This window comes from Pongo pygmaeus, chromosome 3, assembly GCF_028885625.2.
Source record: "Pongo pygmaeus isolate AG05252 chromosome 3, NHGRI_mPonPyg2-v2.0_pri, whole genome shotgun sequence".
Classification (NCBI taxonomy): domain Eukaryota; kingdom Metazoa; phylum Chordata; class Mammalia; order Primates; family Hominidae; genus Pongo; species Pongo pygmaeus.
This window is the reverse complement of record NC_072376.2, coordinates 115,046,978-115,056,715: the sequence shown is the minus strand read 5'-3', so window position 1 is coordinate 115,056,715 and position 9,738 is coordinate 115,046,978. Positions and strand designations below refer to the sequence as shown.

Here is a 9,738-nt window from a genome sequence, read left to right as displayed (position 1 = left end):
AAATTGTTCTTAAAAGACGACAGTGGAAAAACTACGTATAGAATCAAATCACATTAATGTGGATCTGAATGTCCAGATAACATGAAGAAAGACTATGACTAAGTGAGAAATATGTGAACTGGGAGAAAGCAAAAAGATAGTTACTTTTTAAAATCTTATGTGAAAGTTAGTAAAGGATGAAAAAGAATAATTTTTAAACACTAATATCAATAGAACCTAAAAGAGAGTTGATATCTTCCAAAGCTGCAGAAGATAAAATCAACCCAAAGAGCAAATGACAGAAAACAGAGGAAGTGGCATAGAAACCTGAAAAATAGAAAGAAAACAGCAAGAAAGAAAAAAGAAACAATAACCACAGATAGCATAACAACACAAACGATATCAGTCCTGATAGTAAATTTAAATGAGTTATACTACCCAGTTAAAACAGAGTTCTCCAAATATGGTTAAAAAACAACTGCTTAAAAAACCTTTGCTGCTTCCAAAAAGCACATCTAAAACAAACATAATTTTATTTATTTATTTATTTATTTACTTATTTCAATAGGTTTTGGGGGAACGGGTGGTGTTTGGTTACATGAATAATTTCTTTAGTAGTGATTTCTGGGATTTTGGTGCACCCATTACCTGAGCAGTGTACACTTTATCAATGTGTAGTCTTTTATCCCTTGTCACCCCCCATCCTTTCCCCCAAGTCCCCAAAGTCCAATGTATCATTCTTATGCCTTTGCATCCTAAGAGCTTAGCTCCCACAGATGAGTGGGAACATGTGGCATTTGGTTTTCTCTTTCTGAGTTACTTCACTTAGAATAATAGTCTCCAATTCCAGCCACATTGCAGTGAATGCCATTATTTTGTTCCTTTTTCATGGCTGAGTAGTATTCCATGGTGTGTGTGTGTGTGTGTGTGTGTGTGTGTATATATATACATATATATACATATATATGTATTTCCTCACATCTTGAGGAAATACTGTAATCAACATGGAATATACTTCAGTTACTTTTATTCTTCAGTCCACATCAATGAATGGAAGAGAAATTGTATGACATGTATGTAGCAATGACTTGTTAGTGATCTGATCATAACTGACATGAGAGAGCTGAAACTGTCAACATAATAAACTAAAAGTCGTAAGCAACAGCTTTGACTTTAAACATGTGGGACTTTCAGGTAGAGAATCTCTAGCTCTGCATTCAGTGTGAAATTTTTTATTTGCAATTTATTGTCAAATAACATAAGAAAACTTTACTTGGATGAACCCTTTATTTGTATTTTCTGTGACTAAACATTCAGCCAAGCACCAGGTTTGATGTTCACAAGAAAACACAGTGATAAAATGTTGCTAAAATGGAAAATAAGAGAGGAAAGCCTTTATAAGCTAAATAAGAAAGGAAAATCTTTCCGAGAGCAATGAATTCTCTTGAAATACCAAATACTTATTACTGGAGAAGTTATGCAATGAAAAATCATGAGAAATCCTTTCTTCATAGAGCAACATATATGTATATATGTTACATATATATATATATAGATATATACAGAGCTAGAGATTCTCTATATAGAGATTACATGTATACATATAGAGCTAGAGATTCTCTACCTGAAAGTCCCACATGTTTTAAGTCAAAGCTGTTGCTTAAGACTTTCAGTTTATTATGTTGAGAGTTTCAGCTCTCTCATGTCATTTATGATCAGATCACTAACAAGTCTTTGCTACATACATGCCATACAATTTCTCTTCCATTCATTGACGTGGACTGAAGAATAAAGGTAACCGAAGTATACTCCATGTTGATTACAGTATTTCCTCAAGATTTGAGTCCTTTGGCATGTTTAGATGTTACAACTATAGCTGAAGTCTCTTCCACATTCCTTACATTCGTCATTCCTAACACTATGTCATCTAAAGTCAGAATATGTTCTGAAGACATTTATAATTTTCTCTCCAGGGTGAATTTTCTCTTGCTATTTAAGATTAGTACATTGACTGAAGTCTTTTGCACATAAATGGCATTCAAATGGCTTTTCTCCAGTGCATGTTCTCTCACGTCATCTAAGGTCAGAAGACAGACTGAAGGCTTTCCCACATAGAAGACATGCATGTAGTTTCTCTCCAGTGTGAATTCTTTTGTGCTCTCTAAAGCCAGAGCTCTGACTAAAGGCTTTCCCACCTTTATCACATTCATAACATCTCTTTCCAAGGTAAGTTCTCTAATGTCTTTGAAGGTTTAAGGATTGAATATAGGCTTTCCCACACTGATGACACTTATATGGTCTCTCTCCCATGTGAGTTTTCTCATGTCTTCTAAGGTGAGAACACTGAGTGAAGGCTTTTGCACATAGATGACATGCGTATGGTCTCTCTCCAGTGTGAGTCAACTTGTGCTGCCTAAGGTGAAAGCAATTAGTATAAGCCTTTTCACATAGATTACGCTGATATGATTTACCTTTAGTATGAATTTATGTTGTTTAGGGGACAACTGATTACTAAAGGTTTTTCCACACTGTTTGCTGATATAGGGTTTCTTTCCACTGTGAGTTAACAAACATTGAGTCATTGTGGAACTGTGAATGCAATCTTCTCCCAAATCATTATGTTCAAAGGGATCCTCTGGAATGAGAGATTTCTCCATTGTCAAACTGGTGGATGCGTCTTTTCTGATGATAGGATGCACGGATATCATGTGTTTTTTCTTAAGGGCAGTTTTCCTGTCTGGACTCTGGCCTTGAAGAAATTCTCTTCCTTCCCTCCATAGCTCTTTTCTTTGTTCCAGCTACAAAATTATATAGGGTTTGCTTATCTGATGCCCGAGGGACACCAGGTGACTGATGTTTTCCAGCATCACATCTCTGTACAGCTTTCTCTTGGATGTGTCCATCAAGAGAAAGCTCCACTCTTCTGGGCGAAGTCAATAGCTACATCTTCAAAGGTCACTTTCTTTAGTGAATGCATTGTCAAGAGCTCAGTTTCTATCTGTCTTCTTCTGGATTTTCACTTTTAGATGTTTCAGACACTAAGAAAAGCTGGAGCTGAGTCAAGTTAGAGAGCTGAGCTGAGTGAAATACAGAGGTAGAGGAAGTAGCAGAAAGGCACTGGGAGCTCGCTGGATCCCCAAGTAGCCCATTCCTGCCTGGCACCACAGGCATCCATCAGGAGGGTGGCCAGAGGAGCAGCAGGTAAAACTTCACAGGAAGGTCTTCTCTAGCTGAACTTTGTAACAATTTGAGCAGAACGAGAAGCCTCCTAGCCAGAATTCATATATTAACTTTTCTTTATCCACTCATTGATTGATGGGCATTTGGTCTGGTTCCACATTTTTGCAATTGCAAATTGCACTGCTATAAACATGTGTGTGCAAGTATCTTTTTTGTATAACGACTTATTTTCCTCTGGGTAAATACCTAGTAGTGGGATTGCTGGATCAAATGGTAGATCTAATTTTAGTTCTTTAGGGAACTTCCACACTGTTTTCCACAGTGGTTGTACCAGTTTACATTCCAATCAACAGTGTAAAAGTCTTCCCTTTTCACCACATTCATGCCAACATCTATTATTTTTTGATTATGGCCATTCTTGCAGGAGTGAGGTGGTATCACATTGTGGTTTTGACTTGAATTTTTCTGATAATTAGTGATGCTGAGCATTTTCCATATGCTTGTCAGCCATTTGTATATCATCTTTTGAGAATTGTCTATTCATGTCCTTAGCCCACTTTTTGATGGGATTGTTCATTTTTTCTTGCTGATTTGTTTGAGTTCTTTGTAGATTCCGGATATTAGTTCTTTGTCAGATGGATAGATGAGATTTTCTCCCACTCTGTTGGTTATGTTAACCCTGCTGATTATTTCTTTTGCTGTGCAGAAGCTTTTTACTTTAATTAAGTCCCATCTATTTATCTTTGTTTTTGTTGCATTTGCTTTTGGGTTCTTGATCATGAAGCCTTTGCCCAAGCCAATGTGTGGAAGGGTTTTTCTGGTGTTACCTTCTAGAATCTTTATGGTTTCATGTCTTAGATTTAAGACTTTGATCCATCTTGAGTTGATTTTTGTATAGGGTCACAGGTAAGGATCCAGATTTAGTCTTCTACATGGGGCTTGCCAATTATCCCAGGACCATCTGTTGAATAGGGTGTCCTTTCCCCATTTTATGTTTTTGTTTGCTTTGCGGAAAATCAGTTGACTGTAAGTATTTGGCTCTATTTCTGAGTTCTCTATTCTGTTCCATTGGTCTATATGCCTATTTTTATATCAGTACCATGCTGTTTTGGTGACTACGGCCTTAGAATATAGTTTGAAGTCAGGTAATTGTGATGCCTCCAGATTTGTTCTTTTTGCTTAGTCTTGCTTTGGCTATGTGGGCTCTTTTTTGGTTCCATATGAATTTGAGGATTGTTTTTTCTAACTCTGTGAAGAATGATGGTGGCTTTTTGTTTTGTTTTGTTTTTTTTTTTTTTTTTTTGAGATGGAGTTTTGTTCTTGTTGTCCAGGCTGGAGTGCAATGGCACAATCTCAGCTCACTGCAACCTCTGCCTCCTGGGTTTAAGAGATTCTCCTGCCTCAGCCTCCCTAGTAGCTGGGATTACAGGCACCCACCACCACGTCCAGCTAATTTTTTGTATTTTTAGTAGAGACGGAGTTTCACTATGTTGGCCAGGCTGGTCTCGAACTCCTGACCTCAGGCTATCTACCCGCCTCAGGCTCCCAAAGTGCTTGGATTATAGGCATGAGCCACCGCGCCCAGCTGATGGTGGTATTTTTATGGGAATTGCATTGAATCCCTAGATTGCTTTTGGCAGTATGGTTATTTTTCACAATATTGATTCTACCCATTTGTAAGCATGGGATGTGTTTCCATTTGTTTGTGTCATCTATGGTTTCTTTCAGGAGTATTTTGTAGTTTTGCTTGTAGAGGTCTTTCACATTCTTGGTTAGGTATATTCCTAAGTATTTTATTTTATTTTTGCAACTATTGTGAAAGGGTTTGAGTTCTTGATTTGATTTTCGGCTTTGTCACTGTTGGTGTATAGCAGAGCTACTGATTTGTGTACATTAATTTTATACCCTGAAACTTTGCTGAATTCATTTACTAGTTCTAGGAGCTTTTCGGGTATGTCTTTAGGGCTTTCTGGGTATACGATCATATCATCAGTAAACAGTGACAGTTTGACTTCCTCTTTACTGATTTGGATGCCCTTTATTTCTTTCTCTCGTCTGATTGCTCTGGCTAGGACTTCCAGTGGTATGTTAACTAGAAGTGGTGAAAGTGGGCATCCTTGTCTTGTTCCGGTTTTCAGGGGGAATGTTTTAAACTTTTCCCCATTCAGTATAATGTTGGCTGTGGGTTTGTCGCAGGTGGCTTTTATTACCTTAAGGTATGTCGCTTCTGTGCCAATTTCGCTGAGGGTTTTTATCATAAAAGGATGCTGGATTTTGTCAAATGCTTTTTCTGTGTCTCTTGAGATGATCATGCGATTTTTGTTTTTAATTCTGTTTGTGTGGTGTATCACATTTATTGACTTGCCTATGTTAAACCATCCCTGCATCCCTGGTCTGAAGCCCAGTTGATCATGGTGGATTATCTTTTTGATATGCTCTTGGAGTTGGCTCACTAGTATTTTGTTGAGGACTTTTGCATCTATGTTCATCAGGGATATTGGTCTATAGTTTTCTTTTTTTGTTGTGTCCCTTCCTGGTTCTGGTATAAGGGTGATGCTGACTTCATAGAATGACTTAGGGAAAATTTCCTCTTTCTCTATCTTTTGGAATAGTGTCAATAGGATTGGTACCAATTCTTCTTTGAATGCCTGATAGAATTCAGTTGTGAATCCTTCTGGTCCTGGACTATTTTTATTGGCATTTTTTTTTAACCATTTCAATCTTTCTTCTTGTTATTAGTCTGTTCAGAGTTTCTATATCTTCCTGGTTTAATCTAGGATAAATTTCCAGAAATTTATCCATCTCTTCTAGGTTTTCTAGATTATACATGTAAAGGTGTTCATAGAAGCCTTGAATATGCTTTCATATTTCTTTGGTATTGGTTGTGATATCTTCCATAAAACAAACATAGTTTTTTTAAAAAAGAGGGTGGACAAAGATTTGTAAGGCAACATTTAAAACAGATGTAATTAATGATTTCAGACACGTAGATATCAAGGGTCAAAATGCTAAATGGCTAAAAGAAGGGTTATTTTTATCATGAACACTACATTGCACAGTGAAGTTATAACAGTTATAAAATTTTTTGTATTGACTAACATCAACACCTACAGTCAAAAATTATTAGGAGAAAAGGAGAAATGTGCAGAAATACTGTAGCTCCAGGAAAATTTAACAGCCTTATCTCAGGCTTTGAATGATACAAGTGGTCACTTTTTTTTTTGGCTTCACATTCTTTCCCTTGAGAACTGCCCTTCTTCTAACCCTGAGAATGTTTTGGTGGTGTTAATCAAGAGACTGTATCTTCCCCACCAAAGCACTGAGCAAATTTAGTGGACACTGGATGCTCCACTTCGATTCTTTGGGATTCCTTTTTGCCAGTTTTGTAAGCCCATTCCCAGCTTTTGTGTGCTTTGCCAGTAAGGCTTTGCACCTGAGCCCTTTGGAGGCTGGACTTTGGGCACTGGGTCTGCCTTGTCTACATGTAAAGCTGTAAAGCTGAAAGTGCCTGAAAGTTTTATGGCCTTCCAATCTCTCCACACCCAAGGCTTCTTTGCCCCAGGATGACATGCTAGGAGGTATAATTTATGCTCCACAGCTCCCATATCAGGTTTTGGAAATTGCAAGGCTTTTTTCCCCTTCTCTAGCTTTCCCCACTCCCTTACCGTTTTCTCTCAGAAGCATATACTTAAGAAATCACTCTCAGTGGAATCTTTGATTTAAGATGTGAGTCTGTGAAACTTAACCTGAAATGGCACATAGCCTGAGCTGACCAATCAGAGTGGCTTATCTTTCTGACTCAAGAATTGGCCAGAGGTGGGCAATTTACCAACACTGGGGCAATCAGAGTCCTTTATCTTGTCTCGATTTGTGTGTTGGAAGAAAGAGTGTTCCTCTATTCCTGTGATTACAATATGTAAGGAACATACAAGGCTAGATTTCCTAGAAGCTGATCTTGTTGAACCTAGAACCTACCTGAGAAAAGAAGAGAGAGGCAAGCAAAATTACAAGATGAAGCAAGAAAGATAGTACAAATAAGAATTATTAATATAACAGGGATTTCCAAAACATAAACTTCAGCAAAGACTAGACCTAGGGATTCAAATGATGACTCATCATTTGAATGGCCCCAGAGTGCCTGTGCCTTTGGGTGGTGTGACATCTCAATGTCACCTTGTTTGGACTGATGATGATCAAGCTCTGAAAACCAGATTAGATGGTGGATGTCTTGGCAGATGCCTATGTGGATGGCCGACATTGAAGAGAAGACCTGCTACCTTCCTTGGCACTATGTAAACAACCTTAATTAAAGAAGAGAAGAATTGAGCCCCAAATTCCACTTCTGGTGGAATAGGGACTTGAAATAGATATTAAATTGATTTGTAGAAACATAAACTAGGCTGTATTTCTACTGTGTTATGATTGAATGTATCCTCCAAATTTGATGTGTTGGAAACTTAATACCCAATGTGGCGGTATTAACGGGTGAGGCCTTTAAGAGGTGATGGGATCATGAGTGCTCTGCCTTCAGTAATGAATCAATCCATTAATGGAACAACAGATTAAAGGGTTAATGGATTAATGGTGGCTATACAAGAAAAGAGAGGCCTGAGCTAGCACAACCAGTCTGCTCGCCATGTGATGCCCTGTGGCCTCAATTCGGGAATCTTCAGAGTCCCCACTGGCGCAAAGGCTCTCACCAGATTTGGTCCCTCACCCTGAGACATCTCAGCCTCCATAACTGTACAAAATGCTTTTCTTTTATTTATAAGTTACTCATTCTAGGTATTCTATAAGCAACAGAAAATGGACTAAAACAGAAAATTGGTAGTGAAAAGTGAGGTGTTGCTGATAACAAATACCTGAAAATGTGGAAGCTGCTTGGGAACTGGATAATGGACAGGGGCTGGAAGAATTTGGAAAAATAGGCTAGAAAAAAGCCTAGATTCTGGTGAAGCCTTAGAGGATAAGAAGACTAGGGAAAGTTTGGAAGTCCTTAGAGGTTGGTGAAGTAGTCATGACCAGAATGTTGATAGAAATGTTGACAGCAAAGGCCATGCTGATGAGACCTCAGATGGAAATGAGGAATAAGGTGTTGGGAACTGGAGCACAGGTCACCCTTGCTACACCATAGCAAAGAACACAGCTGCGTGGCCACACCCTAGGGCTTTGTGAAAAGCCGTCAACTTAAGAGTGATAGAATAGAATATCCCATAGAAGAAATTTCTAAGCAGCAAAGTGTTCAGGCTGCTGTGTGGTTACTTCTAACTGCAAGAGTAAACTTCCAGAGAAAAGGGAAACAGTGGAAAAATTTGGAAATTTATCAGCCTGGCCATGTGAAATAGCATTTTCAGGAGAGGAATCCAAGAGTATGGCCCAGAGAGACCATCTGCTAAGGAGATTGGTACAGAGAGCAGAAATCATCAAGAGAATGGAAGAAAGACCCAGAAGGCATTTCAGAGATCTTCGGGGCTGCCCCTCCCATTGCAGGCTTGCAGGCCTGGGAGGGCAGAGTTGTACTGGGATACAGGTCCAGGGAGGGCTCCCTGCAGGTTTGCGGTAGACTCCTTGCCTCTGACTCTGCGCCCCACACCAGGCACAGCTGAGCTGCAGCTGCAGAAGGTATAAACCTTGGCGGAGTCCACGTGGTACTAATTCTGCAGGCTTGCAGACAGCAAGAGCTATAAATGTTTGGCAGCCTTTACCCAGATTTCAGAGAATGTTATGGAAATCCTGGGGACCTAAGCAGAGACTTGTCACAGGGGCTGGAAGCACCACAAAGAGACCCCAGTAGGGCAATGAGCAGCTGAAATGTGGGGTTGAGGCACCGCAGAGGGTCCCCACCAGGGCAATGCCTAGTGGAGCCATGGCCACTGCAGAGTCCTCACTGGGATAAAGCCTAGTGGAGCCCTGGGAGCAAGACTGCCACCATGACCTCAGAACTGTGAAGTCACCAGCAGTATGCGACATCTACTTAGGAAAGCTTCAGCCACTGGACTCCAATCCAAAGGAGCAGCGGCTGCACCCAGCAAAGCCATAGGAGTGCAGCTGCCTGAGGCCTTGAGGGCCCAACCCCTGCTCCAGCGTGTCCAGGAAGCAGTGTGTGAACTCAAAAGAGATTATTCTCCAGCTCTAAGATGTAATGTCTGTCCTGCTGGGTTTTGGATTTGCTTGGGGCCTGTTATTCTTTTCTTTTTGCCTATTTCTCCCTTTTGGAATGGGAATGTTTGCCTTAATCCTATACTACCATTGTGTAGACTGTAGGCTTTGGGCTTTTGAGTTGGTGCTGGACCAAGTTAGGATTTGGGGGCTATAAGGATGGAGTGGGTGTATTTTGCATGTGAAAAAGAAATGAATTTGGGGGGCTGGAGTGGAATGCTAGGGCTTGAATGTTCCCCAGATTTCATGTGTTGGAAACTTAATTTTCAACGTATAATTTTCTATATTTATATATATTTTTTCTTTGAAAATTACTCTGTTTCAGTTGTTCTATTATAAGCAACAGAAAAGAGACTAAGATATGCTGCATTTGAGTTTGTGACTAAAATTTAAACTCACTCTACTTCCTATTAACATTTG

General features: G+C 39.5%; 1 pseudogene; it reads right to left on the bottom strand.

Moving 5' to 3' along the window:
- Positions 1-2,052: 2,052 nt before the first annotated feature.
- On the bottom strand, positions 2,053-2,956 carry LOC129034832 (zinc finger protein 705A-like; annotated as a pseudogene).
- Between the last annotated feature and the right edge of the window lie 6,782 nt (positions 2,957-9,738).